The sequence below is a fragment of the Poecilia formosa genome, unplaced genomic scaffold, assembly GCF_000485575.1.
Source record: "Poecilia formosa unplaced genomic scaffold, Poecilia_formosa-5.1.2 Scaffold120, whole genome shotgun sequence".
Lineage (NCBI taxonomy): Eukaryota > Metazoa > Chordata > Actinopteri > Cyprinodontiformes > Poeciliidae > Poecilia > Poecilia formosa.
The window spans coordinates 1,204,497-1,226,423 of NW_006800059.1; the positions used below are offsets into that span (position 1 = coordinate 1,204,497).

Sequence of the window (21,927 nt, forward strand, 5' to 3'; positions counted from 1 at the left end):
GAATAAAAGCACTGATCTCACACGAAGCAACGAAAAGTAAAAGTGATTTTAACTCGATGTATTTTTATTTGGATTCTCCATCATGGACCAATACAAAGTATTAATGTGGAAGGAAATTATATATGATAACCGATATGTAATTTCGTATCCACCCCCCATCTAGAGACTGAAATCTTTGCCCATTCTTTTCCACAAAATATTTCAGCACGGTCAGATTGGATCAGGTCAATCTAAGTTTTCAATCGGACTTAGGTGTAATTTATTAAACCTACTATTTTATGAGACTCCAACTGCAAGTATGAACATAGACAAATGTTTTTGGCACACTTGAAACTCCATTTTAGCTCTGATTGTGTGTTTTAGCTGTTGAATGTGATTTTCCCCCCAATCTTAAGTCTTTTGCAAACCCCAAGAGATTTTCTCCCCAGATCTTTCTGGATTTTTTTCCCTAATGACTGTCAAAATCTTTTTCCCCACACCAATCTGAAAATAAATAAATAAATAAATAAATTTAAGATAAGAGCAAAGAGTGCAAACCAACAGCCTTGAGCACAGTACTGCTTCTCCTCTCCATTGTTTAATGATCAAACTGTGCTGGTTCAGATCAAATAGTTTTATAACTTCCACTTTTACAGTCATATTTAACTTCCTCAGACAAGTAAACCACAAGGGTCATTGGAATTATGTAAAACATTAATCTCATAATCTTTTTGCTTTGGAAAAAGGTTGTGTTGACAGGTTTAACCAGAAAAGTCACATAGATAAAATACCTTAGTCAGGCTTTCAGTTGCTAGTTCTGATGCAGAGAGATACCAGGAATGTTTCAACAGCTTTAAGAAGGCACAACTATCTGATGGTTGTCAAAATGAATCTAAAAAATAAAAACTTAAAGAAACAAGAATTATGCCACATCTTTTCATCTCAAAATGAACTGTATTGTTGGTTGCTCTTTTGGCAGCTCTACTTTCAAAGAATAAAATAAAACAGAGAGCAAATTATGTTGTCAATGTCAAATTTATTTATATAGCACTTTAAAAACAGGTTTAAAACTGCACCAAAGTGCTGTACAAAAATGATCATAAAATAAGTTGAATAGAAAAAGAGAAAATATTAGAAGAAATTAAAAAAAAATCCATGTATCAGGCCTCATTTGAGTGCCATTGCAATGACTCTTGTTAGAAAAGTCTAAACCAAACAGATGCATGTTTGAGACGCTAAAGAGGTCTTTTACAGTGTCAGTACATTATTTCTTCAACTGTGTCCTAATTGTCCACTTTTTCAACAAAACCTTGTGAGATAAGGAATCTGTGTAAATCACGCTTGTGTTTCCATTACTGTTAAAATATCTCTTTGAGGGTTCAACCATTAGAAAATACAAGAGTATTGTCCGATACATAGTATTTACTATCAAAACTAATTTTTTGTCTTTTACATTTAAACAAGAAAATTTAATCTGATAGCTAATAAAGAAGTTTAAGAAGAAGATGGAGTAAGAGGACAAAAACGTAAGACTTTCTGTAATCATTTGAAGAAGTCTTGATAGTTCTCCAGCCTCTCTGAGTTTTGTTTTTTTGTTTTTCTGCACTGTTTGTAATTGGCCAGTAGATGTCACTAAGCTTACGGAAATTATTAAATATATTTTTTAGGAAATATGTTGAAACTATGTTAGTATTAAAAAAAAAGTTTAATTTGTGTGTCGTTTTCTCATATGAATGACATGTAATCCATATGTTAATAATAGTGGGTTTTTCCCACACAATAGAGATATGTATTTTACTCATATTTTGTCATTCACCTGAGATTGTGTTTATTGTATGTGAATGTGTGATAAACTATGTACATTTCGTTTTTCAGATAATAACCCAAGCTATAAGATAAACATTTTTTGCTGGTGGTAGTTTATTTGCACTTGAGCCAATCTGCATAAGAAAAAGAAAGCATTATCTGATCTAGTTTAAGGTCTGCAATGGCCTCCAATCTGCAGAAGAAAACTCCCCCCTCTCTTCATCCTGTTTGATGCTGAATGGCTTTGACAGGATGCCTTGTTTCAGTGGAAGCTGCACCTCAGAAATAGCAATGAAACATGTAAACGAGGATCAGTATATCTAGGTGTGAAGGATGCCTAACATTGCATAATGTAATTGTTTTAGATATATACAACTAAGTAATTAGAACATCCAATTAGGGGTTTACCTGTTATAGTCAAACTCCACAGATTTGGTCTTTTTGGAACAGTGGAGCGCCATCGTCTTACAGCAAGAAGGTCCTGTGATCGTTCTGCATGGTGTTTGCATGTTCTCCCTGAATATTTGTGAATCATGGCTTCCTCCTACAGTCCAAACATACGGCCATCAGATTAACTGGCCTTTCTACACCAGTGTGGGCATGATTGTTTCTCCTGTGTCTCTGTGTTGGCCTGTGATGAATTGGCGACCTGTTCGTACCCTGCCTCTCACTCAATGTTGGCTGAAGGTAGGCACCAACTCCACTGCAACCAAAGAATTTGGCCAAGACAGACTAAAAAATGGATGAAGCTAAATACATGACAATTGTTGAAAATTAGATGCTGTGAGAGACTTAAAACTGGGGCAACAGTTCCCCTTCAGCAGAACAATGATCTTAAGCTAACATAAGTAAATAAACCTGATCTAATAGATAAAGTGGTCTTATTGGATGACTTGAAGACTAACATTCACTTCACAGCAGCTCCCTCCAATCTGACTGCTGAAAAGAAGAATGGACAAAAGTCTCAGTTTGTAGATGTGCAAGCTGGCAAAATAATAGAGGAACTCCTTGCAGCTGTGTTTGCAGTGGAAAATATTGACTCGGATTCAACTTTTTATTTGTCAAATAATTTGGAACACCCCTATTGTCTTCCGCTAAACTGTGTTTATCCATCATGAAAAATCCTAATAAAACACACTGACTTCTGTGACTATGGTAAGGCAAAAAGTGATCAGGTTCAAGAAGCACTATCACTTTTGTGAGCCACTCGAAATGAGCAAATTGAACACTCAACAGGTGAGCAAAACGTTCTTTTGTTCTTGAGCGGATGAGTCAGTAGCCATCCCCAGAACAAAAACACTCCTTTCCCACCTTCCCTCCTCCTTTCGGGCATAGTGAGATGTGGGCGTGGCCTACACCGCAGAGGGGAGGGGGACACCTCCTCTCAACGTGATCACTCCATTGGCTGGAAAGTCCAAGTCACATCTCCTCATCCATTCCTTCCGAATTATTTTATATCATAAGTAACAATGTGTCGTTCCAGTTAAGTAATAGAGTATTCATCGATAACAATAAAGAAATAGCAAGAAAAAAGAAAATCATAAAATTGACAATCATAAAATTAATAATTCTGTTTTGTATTACTTCCCATATGTTTACATGCTAGGAGGAGATTTTAGATTTTGGCACACTCACTCGTACCCCCCACACACACACACACTCCTCCCCCCTTTGCAGTCTATTTCTGCTGTCCATTGAGAGTAAAAGCTGGGCCATCCCCCCAGCGCGCGCCTGTGCCGTGGAGCTCCCCCTTGCTGCGTGCATCGTGATCTCGTGGATGCAGAGTCTTGCAGGGAGAACGCAGGGTCACCTTCTGTTGTACTGCAAGGGGGAAAATACGGTCCGGTTCGCAGCAGACAGTACTGGGCAGGACCAGGAGCAGCATCTCTGGTAAGTGTTTACTGGCCGCCACGTCCGTGCATCGCAGGGATAAGAAGCAGAGCATCCTTTCAGCGAAGGGCGAGATGGAGAAATCTGCATCACTCTCCATCACGTTGGCGGACGTTTCACCCGCTGCTTCCAATGCAGCAAAACCCGTCGGAGTACAGCAGAATTCAGAGGCGATGCTGTTTGCCTTTTGCAGTTTGTAATTATTCATGCGTCATGTTACATGATGTACCGTTGTTTGCTTACGCCATGGGGGGAAGACGGTCCATCTCGCCTCACCTTGAATTAATTTTGTGCGCTTTGTTGACTCGTCTGATGTGGGTTTACTCTACCCAATGTCCTGTTTTCAGACCAGATCGCGAAATTATGCATCGCTGTTTTCTGTTTAAAATAATAGCTGGATTGCACAAATTAGACCTTGCATATAAAACAAATCTGCTTTCTGAGCACAAAAAATGCGCATCAAATTTCATTTAATACTGTTTCATATGTAGGCGATGGCGGTGTAGTAAAGGGTTTATTTCCATGCGTGAAATGACTAAATCTGATAACGAATATAAACTTGGATCAGTCTGAAAACGTAACATTTTGTGCTGTTTAAAGGCTTAAGATGAGGCTATTGGACGTAAATGCGCTGCTTAGTGGTCATGTAGTGATGTGTTTGAGGCTTTCTTGAGGGAAATGGACGCGGATGTTAATGGGAGCACTCCACAGAGCTCCCGTTATGTAATTGGTTGTCACAGCAAAGCAAAGAGCCATCTCTAGCGTCATTGTTTTCCCTCCGACTAACCAACGGTGCCACAGAGGAGGAGCGTCCCGCTTTCTACATGGGATTAGGTGCATGTGGTCCCTTTAATCATTCATCAAATCTGCTCTGAGGCTGAAACGCATCTGGCCTCCCAACTGACTGAAGTATCCGGTAGCCACCTTTAGGTGTTTGGCATCCCCAAACTGTGATGATGATCGTGGTGGTGGTGGTGATGATGAGGAGGAGGATGCGTTTCAGGGAGGGGGGGAGGGTTGTTTAAAGTGCTGTCTGCTGCATTGGGTTGTAACATCCCCCTCCAACCAAGCAGCTGCTGTCGTTCCAAAACATCTCGTCCTGCCAAAAGACATGCAGCAACGCTTGTTGATGTGAGATCTTCTATGCGTTGGCAGCGGTGAAGCAGCAGATGTCATTTTGCTTGATTTTGGCTGAAACTGCTTTTTGTTGGAAACGACTAACGACTAACCCTTGAGCAACTTAACCTCTTTGGAGAACCCAGTGTTGCTTAAGAATATTGTACTAACTTTGGTGGCTAGTCGGAGTAAACTGGATCATGAAGATCTGGTATCTGCACTTTTCTATTTAACATCAAATCAGCAGTCAGACCAAGCAGTTCCCATCTTCTTCCAAGTCATCCACGTCCTGACCCAACCATAAATGTCCCCTCTATGCAAGGGAATGCTTAGCTGATGTGTGGAACAGGATGTATTTGTTAAACTGCGGACACACGACACAACTTTCACAGTAGTCATAGTTTACAGAAACTAGGTGTTCACACCAACAGACTTAGCAACTGTGGCTTCAAGGCTACAGGATTTATCAAACAAATTAACCTCTTCAAACTCTTGTAAAAACTCTTGCCAGGCCAAAGGTTTGAGAGAACAAACATTTACAATAGGTGGTGGAGGATATTTTCTGAATTCCAACTGGTTTTATTTTTGTCTAAATCCACCACGAAATAATAAAAAAAGCAATTTAAAATACTCTAAGTTAATACCATAAGTGACAACGATCTGAACAGTGTGGAGAATAACATGCTGTTGAGAGTTTGAAATATGTATGTAGTGTTTTGGTCTCGAAATGAGTCTGTGTTGGCCGTAATCTAAGAAAGCTATATATTGTTTATATTTTAGCAGATAACAATACAATATTTGTGCAATAGACATTAAGAATATTATGTATAAATATATTCTATGCGGAACAAATTTTATTCAGAAAAATCATTAAAAAAAATAAAACTGATTACCTTCATGTGCAATTTGTAAATTTTTAGTTGATTTCTGTTGTTTACTGTGATTTCGTAATCAGCTAGGTGAGGTTTTATGCCCAGTACAATCGTGAAAATGTAGTTAACAAATAAAGTAAAAAAAAAAAAGTTTGTCAGCAGCAGATGAAGCATCCTTACCTCTTTTTGTCATTAACTGACAGCAACAAGTGTTGACTATCAGTTCACCTATTGGATTCAGAGCTGCCTCAAAAACGTCGAGTCGTTTTCTTTGTCCCCAACTTTAGTAATTAGTCAAAAAATGTCAGTAGGCTTATTTTAGAGCTGTCTGTGGTGCTGAAGCTGCTCTTAGCTGGAGAAAACAAACAACAGGCTATTTGGCCCTCATTACATGAAAAATATTTGAAATTGTTAATTACACCTGTACCAACCACCCAAGCATGGTGGCAGGATAGTGTTGTAATGTAGAGATGGAAAGATTAACAAAGAAGGAGGAATTCATGCTAATTCTTTTGCTTTAGATCCTGCAGCTGCTCCCGTCTCGCAAAACATCCAGACCTGCCTGATGCCGTCTAGTTCCCCTCTGCAAAAAGAATGGACACTTAATTTGATGGGCTAAAATACATTTGGTAACAATAGAGTCGCTTTAGGGTGATCTGAGTTCAATTATCATTATTCTTAGTATACAGATGTCAGTTAGCTTGTTTTGGATCTGTCCTTGGTGCTGATCTCTCTCTTTGGAGGCTACAGGAGGCTGCAGAGAGAAGACGGTGATACTCTTTTTTTCAGTTTTCTTTGTCAATATTGTTGTGATTGCTGTTCGGTGGTTGTTGGAGAGTCTTGTTTCAGTGGTACTCTTGTGAGTTCCTCATGCTGCGACCCCCCACCTTCCCTTTTCATCTGACATATACAGAATCTTTTCAAACTTGTCTTAGCAATTAACTTTTTTTTAAATGCGTTTTATCAAAAGAACTTTCATGAAATAATTTACAGACAGACAATATGTGCATAATTTGCAGCAATCTTATAGAGAAAACAAAAGTTTTACTAAAAGAGGTAAAGTGGCACAAACTACATTATCAGTACAATACATATGGCATAATTTAAATAGTCGGTAGGCCAAAACGACTTTGAAAATGCTCTGTTTTTAGTTTTTAGAAATATGATTAAAATTAAAAAAAATTTCATTCAGAGTAGGATAAAGCTGCTCAGGCAAGTAGAATGTTATTCAGAAAAAGTGAAGTGTTGTCCACATAAAAAAAAAAATTGTTTGAGGAACCTTCAATTTTAGAAGAATTGTGGTACATGAATCAGATACAAACTTTGGTATCGTCAGCTACCAGAATAAGCCAGACATCTTTTCTAGTAGACTCTCACTGTTGGCAACACATGGCAATTACAATGAATCATTTACTGAACAAGCAAACAAGCAATTGAAAACTTCACGATGCAACAAACAAAATGTTTTTGAAAGGTTTTGTAGCATACTTCTACTGTTCCTAAGGCTATCCTGTCCTGACCTGTAAGCCACATCCGCCACATCAAAATCTAAGGTGTTGATATTTTTCTGGCTAAAATTGTTGTTTGCAACTTGCAGCCCTTGCTCTTTAGGCTGTTTGACAGTGACTCTTAAAATTGACCAAACATGAATGGGCAACTAAAAAATAATAAATAAATAAAAAAGTAATAGAAAACATCTTTCGGCTGCAGAAAGACACTGATTGTGCAAGAAATGCCCGTTTTTTGTCTTTAGATCACAAACTCTGTTTTTGAATCAGTCCCTTCTCGTAAAAGTTAGATTTTCTTTTTTTTTCTAAAAACAAGGGTTTTTAGAAAAATATACATTATTTAACGTTGATATGTGGTTGGATTATATGTTTTTAATGTTTGGATTATAGAGCTTATAAATGTATAATAACCACTACACAGTACGTTGTGTTTCTCTCTCCGTTTGTGCCTGAACGTTTTACTCTCTTGAAGCGGTGAGGCAGCCTCTCTGCATGCACAGGAAGTGTGTTGTCTGGATTTGATGATGGTTTTGTGTTCATGTAATCAGCAGCTTGATCTGTAGTGATCTTTAACATTTAATGGATGATGAGCAGCATCAACCAGCAGGAAGGGCTTCTGGTAGCAGGAAGTGAAAATGTAATCCCGTTAAGACGGTGCGATGGATGTTTTCAGAGTGTGTTTTTAATGCGAGTTGTTAGTTTGGTTTATTTTTGGAGTTGCGATTATAGTAACTGACTGGAGGGAGGATTGTTTTGTAGATTTCTAAAGCAAACTTTTGTCATATTTTTTTTTTTTACATTCTTTTTCTTAGACATTTATGCATCGTGATGCTAACTAAGTGATAAATTAAAATAAACTGAGCACCCAATTCCATTTCATAAAAATTATTTTTGAAGAAATTGTAAGGAATATTACATACAATCGTATTTGATGCAGGCACTCATTTGAATTTCTTTGAATTAGATCAACAGTAGTCTGGCTGGTGATTTGCACAAAATGGATTTAATAATGTAGCAGGAGGACAAAATCAAAATTATTCAGCTTTACCTCAGATTTAAGTGATATTAAGCACACGTCAAAAATGGTTTTGAAACCAACCAATTTAAGTGAACGTTACTTATTCAATCAAGAAGAACAGTCAAATATCAGACCTTAATCTTGCTTGTTGCTGGTTAAGGATATGATTCAACTGCAACTTGCAAAAGGCATTTTAACCAAATGTCTGCTGAGCCTCTATTCAGCTTAGGCTAAATTAGAATTAGTTGTAATTATGAACCCAATTATTAGTGTTTATACATTTATGATAAGTTTGTTGTATCATCATTTTATTCTTAGAAAAACAATCTGAATGCCTTTTAAGAGCCCAAATATGAACATGCCAACTGTTCTCCTCATAATATAACTCACAAAAGGAGGAGTCTAATGTTTTCTGGTGACCTCTTTTGTTATTGTTAGTCCTCTGTGTTTGTAGAACATCACTTGTCAGGTGAAGGGGCGAATGTGTGAAATGGTGGTGTGAGGAGGTGTTTTTTTTTCGTTTTCTTTTTTCTGTTTTGTTAACTCTTCCATATAATGTGTTTGCCAGTGGAAAAAAAAAAGAGAAAAATTCAGGTTTCTGTTCCTCTGTTCGAAGAGGAGACAGTGTCTTCTGACAAGCTGTGAAAAAAGAGGCAGTGTAAGAGCAGAGCGGCGAGTCTGAAGGGCAGCCGGAGTGTCTCATTTCTCTCAGCACAGAGCGGAACACACACGAGGATACACTCCGGCCTCAGCAGAAGATTGATAACGCTACAGATGATCAGAAGCATCTGCGGCAAAGCTTCGTTACCTCAAACTAAAGCATATAAACAAAAACTAAACATAGTTGCTAGTCTAGTTATTTTATGAAATATTTCTGTCCCTCAGGGGTTGTAGAGACTGGTCAGCATGTGCCGAGATACACATCAGAAGAAAACACTTGGCGAGTTCTAGTCGTGTGTTTTCTCTCCTGCGCCCTTTGTTTAATAGAATATAATAAACCCGCTTTGTATTACGTTTGTCACTACCACATGTCACTTTACCCCTGCTCTGAATTTGTGTTGTGCAGCTGCTGCTCACCCTGAGGCAGAGCACAGACTCAGCATGTGTCATACCCCTGTCTGAAATTCAAAATGGAGTCATGTTGTGCCCACCGTGGAGGCAAGAAACACCACAGTCTGCGACAACACTGGTACAAACGGTTAAAGCGCAAACTACCATTAGTGGGGTTGCATTTGTTCCCGTGGATGTGGATGTGAGCTGATGTTTCATCTCATCTCTACACTTAACCTACAGAACATGAAAGTACACCTTTTCCGTGAGACGTCGGTAAACAAAGAGTGTCCAAGATTCACCACACAAGTCAGTGATGAAGTTGTGGGGAAGTTCAAGGCAGGGTGTGATCATAAAGCAGTCTATGGCCTGTTCAAGCCATCATCTGAAAACAGAAAGATTATGGAACAACAGTAATAAACATGCCAAAATTTGGTTGTCCACCTAAGCTGACAGGCCAGGCATTGATCAGAGAAGCAGCCATGATACCCATTGTAACTCTGGGGGAGCTGCAGAGGTCCATCTCTCAGGTGGGAAGATAATTATCAATCATGTTCTTCACAAATTTAGCCTTAAGGGATCAGCAGTACAGAGAAATCCACCGTTAATAGAAATGCACGTAAACTTAAAGAAGAAGGCGCTCTAGTTACCCGACACCAAACTTGAATTTTTTGACCTACATTCAAAACAGCATGTGTGGGTGGAAACTAACACTGTACTCTGATGCATTAAACGTTTTGGTAGAACAGTGATCCCAAACATACAGGCTGAAATCATATTTCTATTAATATTTGTAACATTAAACGCATACCTGTAGTCACATTTTGGAAAGGCCTCGTCAAAGTCCAGAACAAAATTTGAAAGTTGACTTTCACATACGTTTCTCATTCAGTCTGACTGATCTGGAGATATTGTGAAGAAAAATAGGCAGAAATGTAATTTGCTGATGTTTAAAGCTGGCAAGAAACAGATTCCATAGAAAGGCACAGCAAGTCACTTTCAAAACTCAGATAATTGCCAACATTAACTGTAACCATAAAGTACAAGCTATCCATCCCCACTGCATTACTGAGTCCATCTCATTATATATTTTTAAAGCTTTTTTTTTGGCACTAGTGGCCTTTATTTCATAGGAAAGAGGGTAATGAGAGAAGGGGGAAGACATGCAGCAAAGGTCACCAGGCTGGGAATTGAACCTGCAACAGCTGTGTTGAGGACTAAGGCCTCCATATGTGGGTTGTGCTTAACCCCTGCGCCACCACAGCACACCCTCATTATATATTTTTAAAGCTTTTTTTTTTTGGCTCTAGTGGCCTTTATTTGATAGGAAAGAGGGTAATGAGAGAAGGGGGAAGACATGCAGCAAGGGTCACCAGGCTGGGAATCAAACCTGCGACAGCTGTGTCAAGGACTAGGGCCTCCATATGTGGGTTGTGCTTAACCCCTGCACCACCACAGCACACCCTTATTACATATTTTGAACTTTGAACTGTGTGCTTGGAACTAGTTAGTTGATTTTTTTTTTTCACTTCAGCTCAGAGGATACAGAGTCCATGATGATGAAGGACAGAAAATCTAATATTTTTCAATAAGCAGCTCTCTGAACTGTTTCTTCTTGAAACGTTATTTCTTTGAAGATGCTCTTTTTGAAGAATTTAAGTAGTCAGTATATCATTTGCAGTTCATTACAGGTTTTCAGTCTGGGTCTCTACATGCATTTCACCACCATCGGATGGTGGTGAAATCTCAGTGTTTACAACGTCACCCATAGAAAGTCCAGATGAAATATAATGATTTTTTTTCCCCAGTATTTTTCCAGTTCATGAAGATTCTTTCTCATACTTTTTCCAAGTCAAGCTATTTTCCAGAAAGCAATTGGCTCGCTTTCTGTCTTTCATATATTGTCTACCTATTATTTGTACAAATGTGCATTTGATGACAGAAATTGGGCTGTAATTCATAATTAAGCACCAAAAGACCGAAAACAAATGTTTGGATTCAGAGAGGACGTTGCAGATGTGGACACATTAGCTTGAGTAAACGTATAAATAATTGATCCGTCCTCATCGATGCTGCAAGTCATTCTGAAACAAGAATAGTGTCATTGGAACTCATGTTATGTTTCACCAACACATTCAAAACCCTGAATGTCTAACCAGTCGTTCTATGACACAAATAAACAATCATTCACAAAAGAGAGAAGCTGCAAGCAAAAATTATTTTATGGTTTGGCTCAAAATAAAAGAAAAAAAGATTCTGTCTAGAGTGGAAAAACATGAGCAGCATGCAGTGACTCAGTGATTTTGCATGAATTCAGTCAGATATCTGTTGGATTTGGCTTCAGTGAGGCATTATATTTAGCTGTGATATTTCTTGCCGTCTTATTTGATATATCAGTCGTTCACCTTAAATTTGCCGTTTCTTTGCTGCATGACATGTTTGTAAGATGCGTGTCCTCAGCTCTACAGACTGTTTGTTCAGTAATAAAGACATATTATGTCCTAGTGGAAACCAGATCACAGAAGAGAGGTTGTCTTCTGATAAACTGAGGCATGTGTTCTGGTTCTGGCTTCATTAATGCTATTTTTTTATATTAAAGCACAGCCAGGAGAGTTACTTGGATTGAGACAGCAATTTTGTGGTATGTACATACTCCTTGTCCATTTAGAAAACTAATTTGTGCCTGGCTTTAACATGCTAGCTAGCTGATGCTTCAAAACATTCACATAATGTTCTCTTCCCATGATGCCATTTGTTATATTAGTGCTCCATCTCCTTCTACACAAAACAAGATGCAGCAGGTATTTTTTTTATCCTTAGACCTCATTTCATTTTGCTGTTTAGAGATGCAGTTTATCAAATTTATGAATGTTTATCTGACGAAAAACAAAGAAGTTGTAAATAAAGGGAGCAGATTCATAAATTACGTTTGGTAGCAAAAGAGAAACTACTGAATAAACAATCTCTTTCACATGTATAAGATGTAACAGCATTTTTTTTTTCATAGTAATCAAAAACAGTTTTTCATATTTCAGAGTTTTGAGGTATATTCATTTTAGGTGTTTAACTTTGGGAATTACTTGACCAATTTTTGTAAAATAAAGGAAGAAAACTGTGGACTTAAATCAGCTGAAATAAAAGCTAAAATCGAGTCTCTCTGAAAAACATAAATGTCCATCATCACAACCAAGGCTCTTGAAACTTTTGATTGTTCCCCACATAAAACCGTAATGAAACGAAATGAAAGTTTGCTGTTCCAAAGTCTGAAAAAGTGATTATAAGTGCTTTTGCAAGCCACTGAATAAGCAATTTTTGTGCATGTCTGTGTACGTATAAACTTCTGCGGTATTCATTACTTTATTTCTCCCAGGATTATACTCTCCTCACTTATGTCCTTATTAGTTTAAATTAAAATCTGTATAAAAAAACATATGAAAGAAAGGTAATGATTTTCCCATGGTTTAATTAATAACTTGCTGCAAAAAGCTTTTTGTCTTCCCGTGTTGCCTGCTGCAGCTGAAGCATTGAAAACCCGATGAAACCACAATATTTAAACAGATGCCATCCTAATAAAAAGTATCCTCCTGCTGAAATCAATTATGCTAAACAGGCGGGTACATTGCTGTGCAGCTTTATGAAAACTGAGGAAGCTGATCTGATTTGCTATTCCTCTTGCCTTCAGTGTCAGGGTCGACTAATCTTCTCTTGTTGTGATAGTTGAAACGGAAGCAAATCTTTTAGTATCTTTGACTGAGTCTAAGCTTTTTTTTTTTTGTCACAGGTTAAGCTGATTTCCATTTTTATTTTCATTTAGAGCAATTAGTTGCGCTTTTAGATTTCCGTGAGCTTTCGTTAGAAGGACTGAGCCCGTGTTTTCATCTCCACAGGTGATCTCCTGCAGGGGACCGGCAGCTCTCTTTAAAGTTTATGGAAACCTGACCTCCCATTGGCGGAGAAGGTGAGTCAGGCCTCATTTTTTCCAAAATATCCCACTTGATGGAAACCGTGTTTAGACTTATACTCATAAAGACGTCCGAGGGACAAAGTCAATGAGATCAGCCATGAGTTTATTTTGAAACCATGTCTGTAACGTATCATGTTAAACGCAGCTCTTGTAAGGAATTAAGAGCTCTTTGTCGTTGGCGTTAATATTTAATGAGAGTTTCTCAGTGTGTCTAGGGGCCAACTGGAGGACAGGTGATTTTTCTTCCTTACCTGGCTTCCGTATTACATTACAGCATACTTCTTGTACTCTTATGTTTCACACATTATTACAATATGCATAAGTGTACAACATGGTTAGCATTATATATGCTGACATTCTCACTTCCAAATATGTGGTGTACATGATATGGCAGGAGAATATGTATTTAACCCATTAATAACAATATTTTTTATTTGAATATATTTTGTATTGTCTTGTTGGCATGAAAGTCATACTAGAGGTCAGTAGCAATGCAAATAATCCTCACATCCAATGCATTTAATATAAAAATAGGGGATAATAATATGGAAAAGGTATTACTAAAATTTATTCAGTATTTTTTTCTTTTTTATGACAATTTCAAGATGTCTTATGGACGTCCTGCTCTGTAGGATTTTAACCCATTCATCTAAAAAAAAAAAAAATGCAATGCCTTTCACAGAGTTCAGTTTTGATTTAATCAGAGCAGAAAATATTCTCCCAATACTTATTTGACTTAATGTTGTGCAGCAAATATTCAACTAGCTTTGACATGCTTTTTCTCCAGCAGTGGAGTCTGGCATAGAGAGCATACGTAGAGGAAGAGAAGAAGAGATCATCTCGTGTTTTTACTTTATTCCCTCACTCCTGGGAGCGACTCACTGTCTCATTGGAAGAATTCCTTTGTGAAGGTTCAGATGTTCTTGTTTTTCTCCGTTTCCAGCACAACTTGTACCACAGCAGTGGAATTAAGCGGATGTTTGGTCAATGCAGGCAGATTATTTTATTCATAAGGAGGCTCATCAGGACACTGTGGCCTCATTCAGACAGGCTTCTTTCTCCAGGGAGTCTTTCCACTTTGGATTGGGAGGGAAAGAAGCTGGGTCAGAGGAGTGTAGTGAGTTCTTGATTTATAATTACAGTGTTCTGATAAGTTTGGAGAGAACAAAGACGAGAGTGCTGTTTGTTTAGTTTCACGTTTCAGTGGAGTCACTGATTGTCATTCAGGTTTGTTTTTTTTTCCTTCATAGGTTATTTACTCTTGGACTCCAGTGGCAAAAGCATTTCTAAAACGGTTTATGAAATAATAAGGGAGATGGAGCGTTTATTATGTAATTAAATGTTTGTTCTAGAAAATGTGAATGTCGGGATGATGTGCGCGCGCAGTGACAGCATTTCTTGTAGAGTTTTAATAGGGAGATATATTAGTAACCCTTTGTAACCTATTGTCTTTGGACATGGTGAAATTTTTTGGGAAATGTGTGAGAAATGTGATATTTTTCCACACATTTTTAAAACGTTTTTGCTGCATCAAATAATTTATTTCAGGATTCAGCAACAAAAACTTTGCAATTTTCGTTATCTCTATCTGGTGCCAGCTTGGAAAAATCTTAGTTTTCACAGCCTCTGGTTTTTATCCATCTTTAATACACTCTGTACAGCACATGTCAATCTTTTATTCCCGAGTTATTCACCAATCAGCAGCAGTTTAAGAAAACAGTCTGACTAGATATATATAAAACTGTGTAAACCAGCTTTGTTTTCAGTTTGGAGACAGATAAAAATTGTGATGGGTATTTAATGTGCAGCTGCTTTCTGTGTTTTTATGCGTTTAAATCAGCTCAAGGTTTTGACCCTTTTTATTCAACAGCAGAATCCTTCTGCTTCCGAATCGTCAAATTTAGACTCTCGAATAAAGCAAGCCGTAATGATGCAGCTGCAAAATAAGGCTCTTGAGTTTTGCATCTCAGGTCTAATTTAAATCTCAGTTTTTTTTGGTCTCCAGTGAAGTCAAGGCACTCCGTGTATTACTCAACCCTAAAAAGGCTCTCAGAGTTTGGTGCCCATGCTCTGCAAACAGCATGACTTCAAGATGACTGCAGTCAAGAAACTCATTTGAAAAATCATAGTAAACTACACCTGTTAATAAAATGAAAATTGCTTCAGTTTGTTGTATCACATCCATTCACATGCTTGGTAAAAGTGTTTCCTCTTCTTGCCTGAGACAAAAGTTTGAAATAACACCAATCATTTCCCATGCGCTACATTACTGAAATGAAAATGGAGGGTTATAATTTTGTCATAGTTGTGCAGTGATATTGAATAAGGTGACAGCACTTTTCCCCAACACTATGCAGTTCACACCATTTGCCAGGTCCTGTGTCAACTCTCTCAAAGGATTTAATTAATCAAGAAATTGTTTTTGCGTGTGCGACGTCAGGCATCATGAACCTTTGTGTCAAAGCTAATTGTTATGATCTACGAGTCTTTGTGTCTCTTGTTTTCTCTTGTTTGTGCATTTAACTTATTTTTGGGTTGTTTACTATTGCTGCCTTGCACTTTAATTTGTTTGTCCTTAACCTTTAGTTGTCAAGTTGTTTTTATGTCCTGTTCAGTTCCCTCATTTCCCTGCCTTGCTTCTTCCCCAATGTTCTGCATTCCTCTCATTAGTCGCACCTGCCTCTCATCTACTCTTCATCCTGTCTTCTGTGTCAGTCTTCCTCCTTGCCGGCTTCCCTAAACTTCAGCTGCTTTTTCCCACCTCCTCAGTTTTTGTAAGGCCTTTGATCAATAAATTCCAGCTTTGCCAACATGACAACACCACTGTCCTGTCTGTACTCATGTCCGACCTCACCACGAAGCATGACACACGTTACTAAAATCTACAATAAGACGGATTCTTCCAATTTCATTCCTTTTTTTGTTCCACTTTTATTTTTTCCACAAGATTTGTGAGAAAATCGTTTTGAGCGAAGGCGTCCAGGCGTCCTCTGTATCGCAACAGCTCAAGATGAAAATATGCAATCCCACCGAAATGTGATTCCCATTTAAGAGTTTTCATCATTAAAATGGGACCTAGTTTCCTGCGGAAAATCGTCTGTAAGATGTCGTTTAAAACATTCAAAGCGACCAACTGTTCCATCTTTGATGCACATTATTACATTTCCTTAAGCTAACTCAGTTTGTTGTAGAGTATGTTTCATTTTCTGTTGTCATGCTACTTATGGCTTCATGGTTTTTTTTTTTTCTCTAAATTTCTTCTTGTTATCACCCACCTTCGTTGCGGAAGCATCTTGTGCCGCAGCAACAACTGTCCCTGTGACACAAATCACTAAGATTTCAATGATATTTTTTAACAATTTATTGCTTTAGTTTAAAAAGAGCTTTGATTTGGTGTTAATATTTATGTTTTTAAAGTCCTCTTAATCAGTTGCGCGTTGTTAAGTCATGCAGTTAAAGGCAGTCGTAATGGAGCTGATAGCGAAAATTCAAGCTGGAAGACTCCGCCCCCTCCGTTCGCCCATCGGCGTCATGCTCATCTCAGACCTCAGCGCTGGTCCTCACTCGGCGTGTCCAATCATCCAATCATCAATCAAACTCTGCATAAAAGGATCCACACCCAAGCCGTCAGCCGGTTCCCAGCTACGTTCAGCCCACCACCTCCCCTTCTCCACCCACAACCTTCGGCTCTCCAGGATAGCACCCTTTCCCGACCTCCACCACCGGTGTCGGGCCCCGGGGGAGAGCATCCCTCATCAGTTATCGGGATGTTCATCGAGTTCACATCAAATCTCAGCTCAAATCAGCTACCGGGGCCCGAGCTCCAAAGAACTGTTACTCATTCCTGTCATTAAATCTTTAATTGTTCCTTTTTCTCCGTCTGAGTCTTTCCAGATTGAATTGCAACTGGTAGATTTTAAATAGAAGTTTTTAAACACACATGTCCTTGTTGCCTTTTCTTGCAGCACTTCTTTGGATCCCATTGCGATTTGGACTTGTTCGGTTTAGTGCAGACATTCATCATCCCTACAGTTTGAGACCAAATTACATTGATGATTTCATCACTGTTCATGTGCCACCATGGGGTGTACTGTACATTGGCAGCATCAGTAAGAAGACAATAAAAACACGCACCTTAGTAAAATCCTTCTCTAACAAACCGGCGTGATTTTCACAAGATTCTTGAGACTGCAATTTTGAGAGAAGGCTAAAGCATCCTGGCAGTCTCAAAGCTTTCCATTTGGTATTGAAACATAAAAATCTGGATGAATCAGAAAGAGGACAGACTGACTTTACCCTCGTTCAAACTGCTTCCACTTCCTGGACTGCACTGTATGTCCAACCAGCTGGTGCATCGAGTAATACATGAGGCCTACGTATCCATTTTTTCTGTGTTGCAGATCTAGTCATGTGAATCTTTTTCTTTTGTACTGTGTCCTTTATTAGTAAATAGCATGCCAACTTACAAAACACAGTTGGAGTTGGCCTGTTTAGCATCTGCTTATTGTTGACGGTGTCATCTGGTGATCGTGTTAGCAGTTAGCCTATGAAAACGTCTTGAAGGAGAAACGAATGATTGAAGATGCCAATTATTGTCACAATTAGTTATGTACCCCCGGAGGCATAATTGTACAACACAGAGATCAAAAGACCATAATCACAGCAAACGAAGGTAATTGTGACCTCAGTGAACATTCCTGCAGCGTATTAATATAAAACTTTCTGAATTATCTGTGTGCAATAATCTTCCATGCCTGTTTGTCTTTGTTGTCATTTATCTTTTTGGCTGCTTCGGGGATTAACCTTGGACGAAGCTGAATAACTTGCACAGTAATACGAGCCTTAGAAATCATATGATTTGTAAGTCCTTTGAAGACTTTTGCTGCCGGTCAGTAACTCTGTATGATAATTATAAACAAAATGTGGGAATAGACACGAATTCTTTCATGTGTAAAGTTTGTATGCAAGGCTGCTGAAACTACACCAGGTTTTTTGCCTCTTCTGTTGACCTTCAACCTTTAAGCCTGAGTCTGCAGTTTGTTATAAATACTTTCTAGTTTAAATATCCCTATCATTTCTTGCTCTCTCTTTTAAACTCCATCTCTCGCTCTTTCACTTCCAGACATACACACATTTGGAGCTCAGCTAATAATGCAGCCAATCAGTATTCAGAGCAGCATCAGGCAGCTAAATGATAAAAAGGCAGAACATTTGGAGAGCAACAGGATTAACTGTTTCTTTGCCCGTTTTCTCTTCCCCTCCTTTGCTCCCTCTGTCATCTTACACATAAGAGGAGACTGGACAGAATCTGGCTTCTGTTGTTTCTGCTTCATCACTTCAGTTCATGCCTGCTTCACAAGCCATGACAATATGTCTGTCTCCTTCTCCTCTGTTCCACTGGTGCCTCTTCCGTCCATCGCTCTCTGCCCTCCCCTTGCTTTTTTTTTTTTTTTTTCCCCCACTTTCTTCTCCACACTGTCACCAGGAGGCTTGTGGCAAAAGGCTTGACAGTTACATAACCACTGCAGCAGCGCGGGGATGCTGCTTTAAATCACAGCACAGTTCGTAGGGGTGGGAGGGCTGCGTTTAAACGCGTTGCCTGTCGTGAGATTTAGGTTTTTGTTTGAGAACACAATTGTGTTTGAGAATCATTTTACGGAGGCTTTCAATCAGTGGTCTTTTCCAGGCAGTATGTATTTTTCGCTTATCGTCCTCTCCTTCTTATCAGATTCTCATCAGGTTCTGTATTTTGTACATCAGTGTGAGCTGAAGCTTTTTTTTTTTTTTTTTTGAGTGTAGTCAATAACGCCAACATGACTGAAAAATAATCACACAATCTGCAGCCAGTGAAAATCCTTTGCTTTGGATGTTGATGCTTTGGTACAGTAAAGTTAAATTGTAAGCTGTTATTGTCATTGTGTCTGTTGTCTTCATTATCTTTATTTAGTGAGCTTGCATTTTAAGGTGCAGCAGCTGTGTCTCAACCGTGACCTAATGACACTAAGAACTGACAGTAAATGCAACAGTTACTAAGAATGATGGGCTAAGTGCTGTCAGAGAGCATGCTCAGAAACGCAGCTCTGCCCTCTCCTTAACATTTGAACTGTTCAAAACGGCACAATAACTTCTGATTTCAATTATTCTGAGGTCAAAATGTGAGATTGTTTTATGTGGCAGAACATCTTATCCTTTTGCCCTCAGGTTTTCTCAGTGATTCTGAGAGATGCTACAGGATCTAAAGCCAGGCTGGGACAGCCTGTTCTTCCCTTTCTGAAAGCTTAGCAGTATAAAATGACATGTTTCACGCTCTTGCACTCATATTAAGCTTCAATGGTTTGCTCACTGGTATACTATTCAGGATAATCAAAGATTAAAACCAATATGAGATGAGACAGAGATTACTAAACACCTGATAGGTTCTCATAAATAGGATTTTTCCTTAGCTGCTTAAAATTACCTGAAATGTCACTCTAACTTTATCATTTTCTGTTACTTTTGGATCAGAGTGTTTCCAGACCAAACAACAATGTGTCAACCTTGTGTCCTCCTTCCATGCTACACACAGTAGCAAGAGTACAGAGTGTACCCAACGTACTGTTCCTATCTGAGCTGTATCGGCATCTTTATTTGACTCTTTGCTTATCACAGAGAAACCAATGAACAACAGAGAGAGGATATTTTCCCCCTATTAATTTTATTAAATTTTCCTTCTAAACATAAGGAGATTTATAATCTCTGAGAAGTCAAGAGCTCTTGGGGGCCCCCTGCTGATCTGAGGGCCCTAAGCACAATCTTTTCTTTTTCTGCTCTTTACAAATCTGGTGCATTGCTTTGGAGCGATAGTTCACAAGGTTCCTCTACAGTTTCTTTCAGTCACATGTTCAAAGCTATAATGTATGTATAATTTTCTGTCCGATGTTTTTAATTGATTACCTGACTTATTAGCGTTTATTCCTATTTTCATCTTTTGTTTACTTGCTCAGACACTGAGGTCTGATTCCAACTTTTCTTTTGAGTGTTAAGCTTCAGACATGTTAATACTAATTTTATTTTTAAACATTATTAGCAGTTCATAGTCATCTCATCATGAGGCAAAATAAAGACACAAAATGAATGCATGCACATAATCCCACCTGTGGGGAGTTTATAGTGGATTTAAACTGATGCATGCATGGGAGAAAATGTCCAAACTGCAAAACACAAAGTATCTGACTGAAATTAAGAAGAGGAAAGCCATGCTAACAGCTGCACCACTCTGCTGTCTGGCTTCCAGACTCATTTTTTGTCCAGTTGATGCACAATCACTTGGTTTTCGTGACGCCACTCCTTCCATCACATATTGACATTGCACAGTCCAGTCAAAGTGCACATTAGAAGCATTAGTGGTGAACAAACAGGCAGCAGGTGGCAGACAGAGAAGACTCGTCATTGATCCTGTATGTGGGAGAAGAGTGTCGACATATTTTTATTTTTTTTATTTTTTTTTTACCAAAGTCCATGACAGAGGTCTTTTGGTTATTTATGTCCCCTTGTCAAGGAATCACTGTGTGTCCTGCTCTTCAGGGAGAAATGTCACACCGCGATGACTCACTCCTAACCCATATATTGATTAAAAATGGGAGAGGCAAGAGACAATCCTCCCTACAACTGGAGCAATCCTTACTTTGCAGCAAAGAGCGCGCTACTGGAGGCGTATAAATAGCTGAGTCATCCTGTGCTTGTCTTTTTGAAGTGATGACCCATACAGTAGCCTTCACCGGCAGAGGCCAACATCTCTAAATATTACAACATATAGCAGCGATCTGAATGAAGTGTGGATTTGCTTAGTAATTCCTCCGTGATATAATACTGTATGTTATCAAATATCTCGCTTCTAGCTGATTTGAAATGATTTCCTGGTTCCATGGGTTATATAAACAAACAAAGAAAAACAACGTCTTCTTTTATTATATCAAGACTGTTCAGAATAAGGTGAGGCAGTGTCTCACCCTAACAAGGTGTCTATTTGAAGTTAGGAAGCAAAGTTTCAAAGGGCAGCTTTGCCAGAGTGTGGGAAAAGACTGAACCGATGACGACACCTGATTGAAGTTCACTTCCATCCTCTGACAAGTTTCATGAAGTCTTATTGGCTACTACTAAGATCTGACTGTAGCATACATTTGTTATGCGCAACAAAGCATTTCCATATAATACTAAGATACTTAATAGAAATTCTTTGTAACTACTAGCAGTTCGTAGCACAGCACAGTTACCCTTTAAAAGCTGCAGGTTAACCGGAGAGCCGGAGCTGCAGGAACACAGAGAAGCAGCTTGGAATGGTTTATTCCCCCTGAACCCTGTTGTAGACTCTCTGTGGATCCGCATGTCAGCTCACATTTGAGTCTCCAAAGCCGAACCCTAATGAGCAGCGCAGAGTGCTCGCAGCACTCCAAACCCAGCCGATAACAACAACACACCCAACATCCATCTCTAGTTTCCTCATCTATCTGTAAATAAGGAGTTGCTCCTCTTAGGTGCTCCTTAAATCTGTTGACTCGGTGCACACTTGCTCTGCCTCCCTGTTGGTGCATAACCAAGGGTTGTCCAGCAGTTGACTGTGAGAGATGGACAGCTGACACAATGTCCCTAGCCCTGCCTTCTTGCTCTTGTCTAAAACATCGGACACATGACCAGCTTTATGACCGCCTCAACTGTTTACAATGTGTGTTTGTGTTTGCGTGTGTG

At 38.8% G+C, this 21,927-nt stretch overlaps 1 protein-coding gene across 1 annotated transcript in view; it reads left to right on the plus strand.

Annotated features, from left to right (window-relative positions):
- The first annotated feature begins 3,448 nt into the window (after window positions 1–3,448).
- Window positions 3,449–21,927, plus strand: part of pacsin1a (protein kinase C and casein kinase substrate in neurons 1a) — a 38,156-nt gene continuing 19,677 nt past the window's right edge. Inside the window, exons 1-2 of the mRNA XM_007560803.2 lie at window positions 3,449–3,675; window positions 13,127–13,197. The gene's annotated coding sequence lies outside the window, so the exon portion shown is untranslated. The remainder of the gene's footprint in view (window positions 3,676–13,126; window positions 13,198–21,927) is intronic.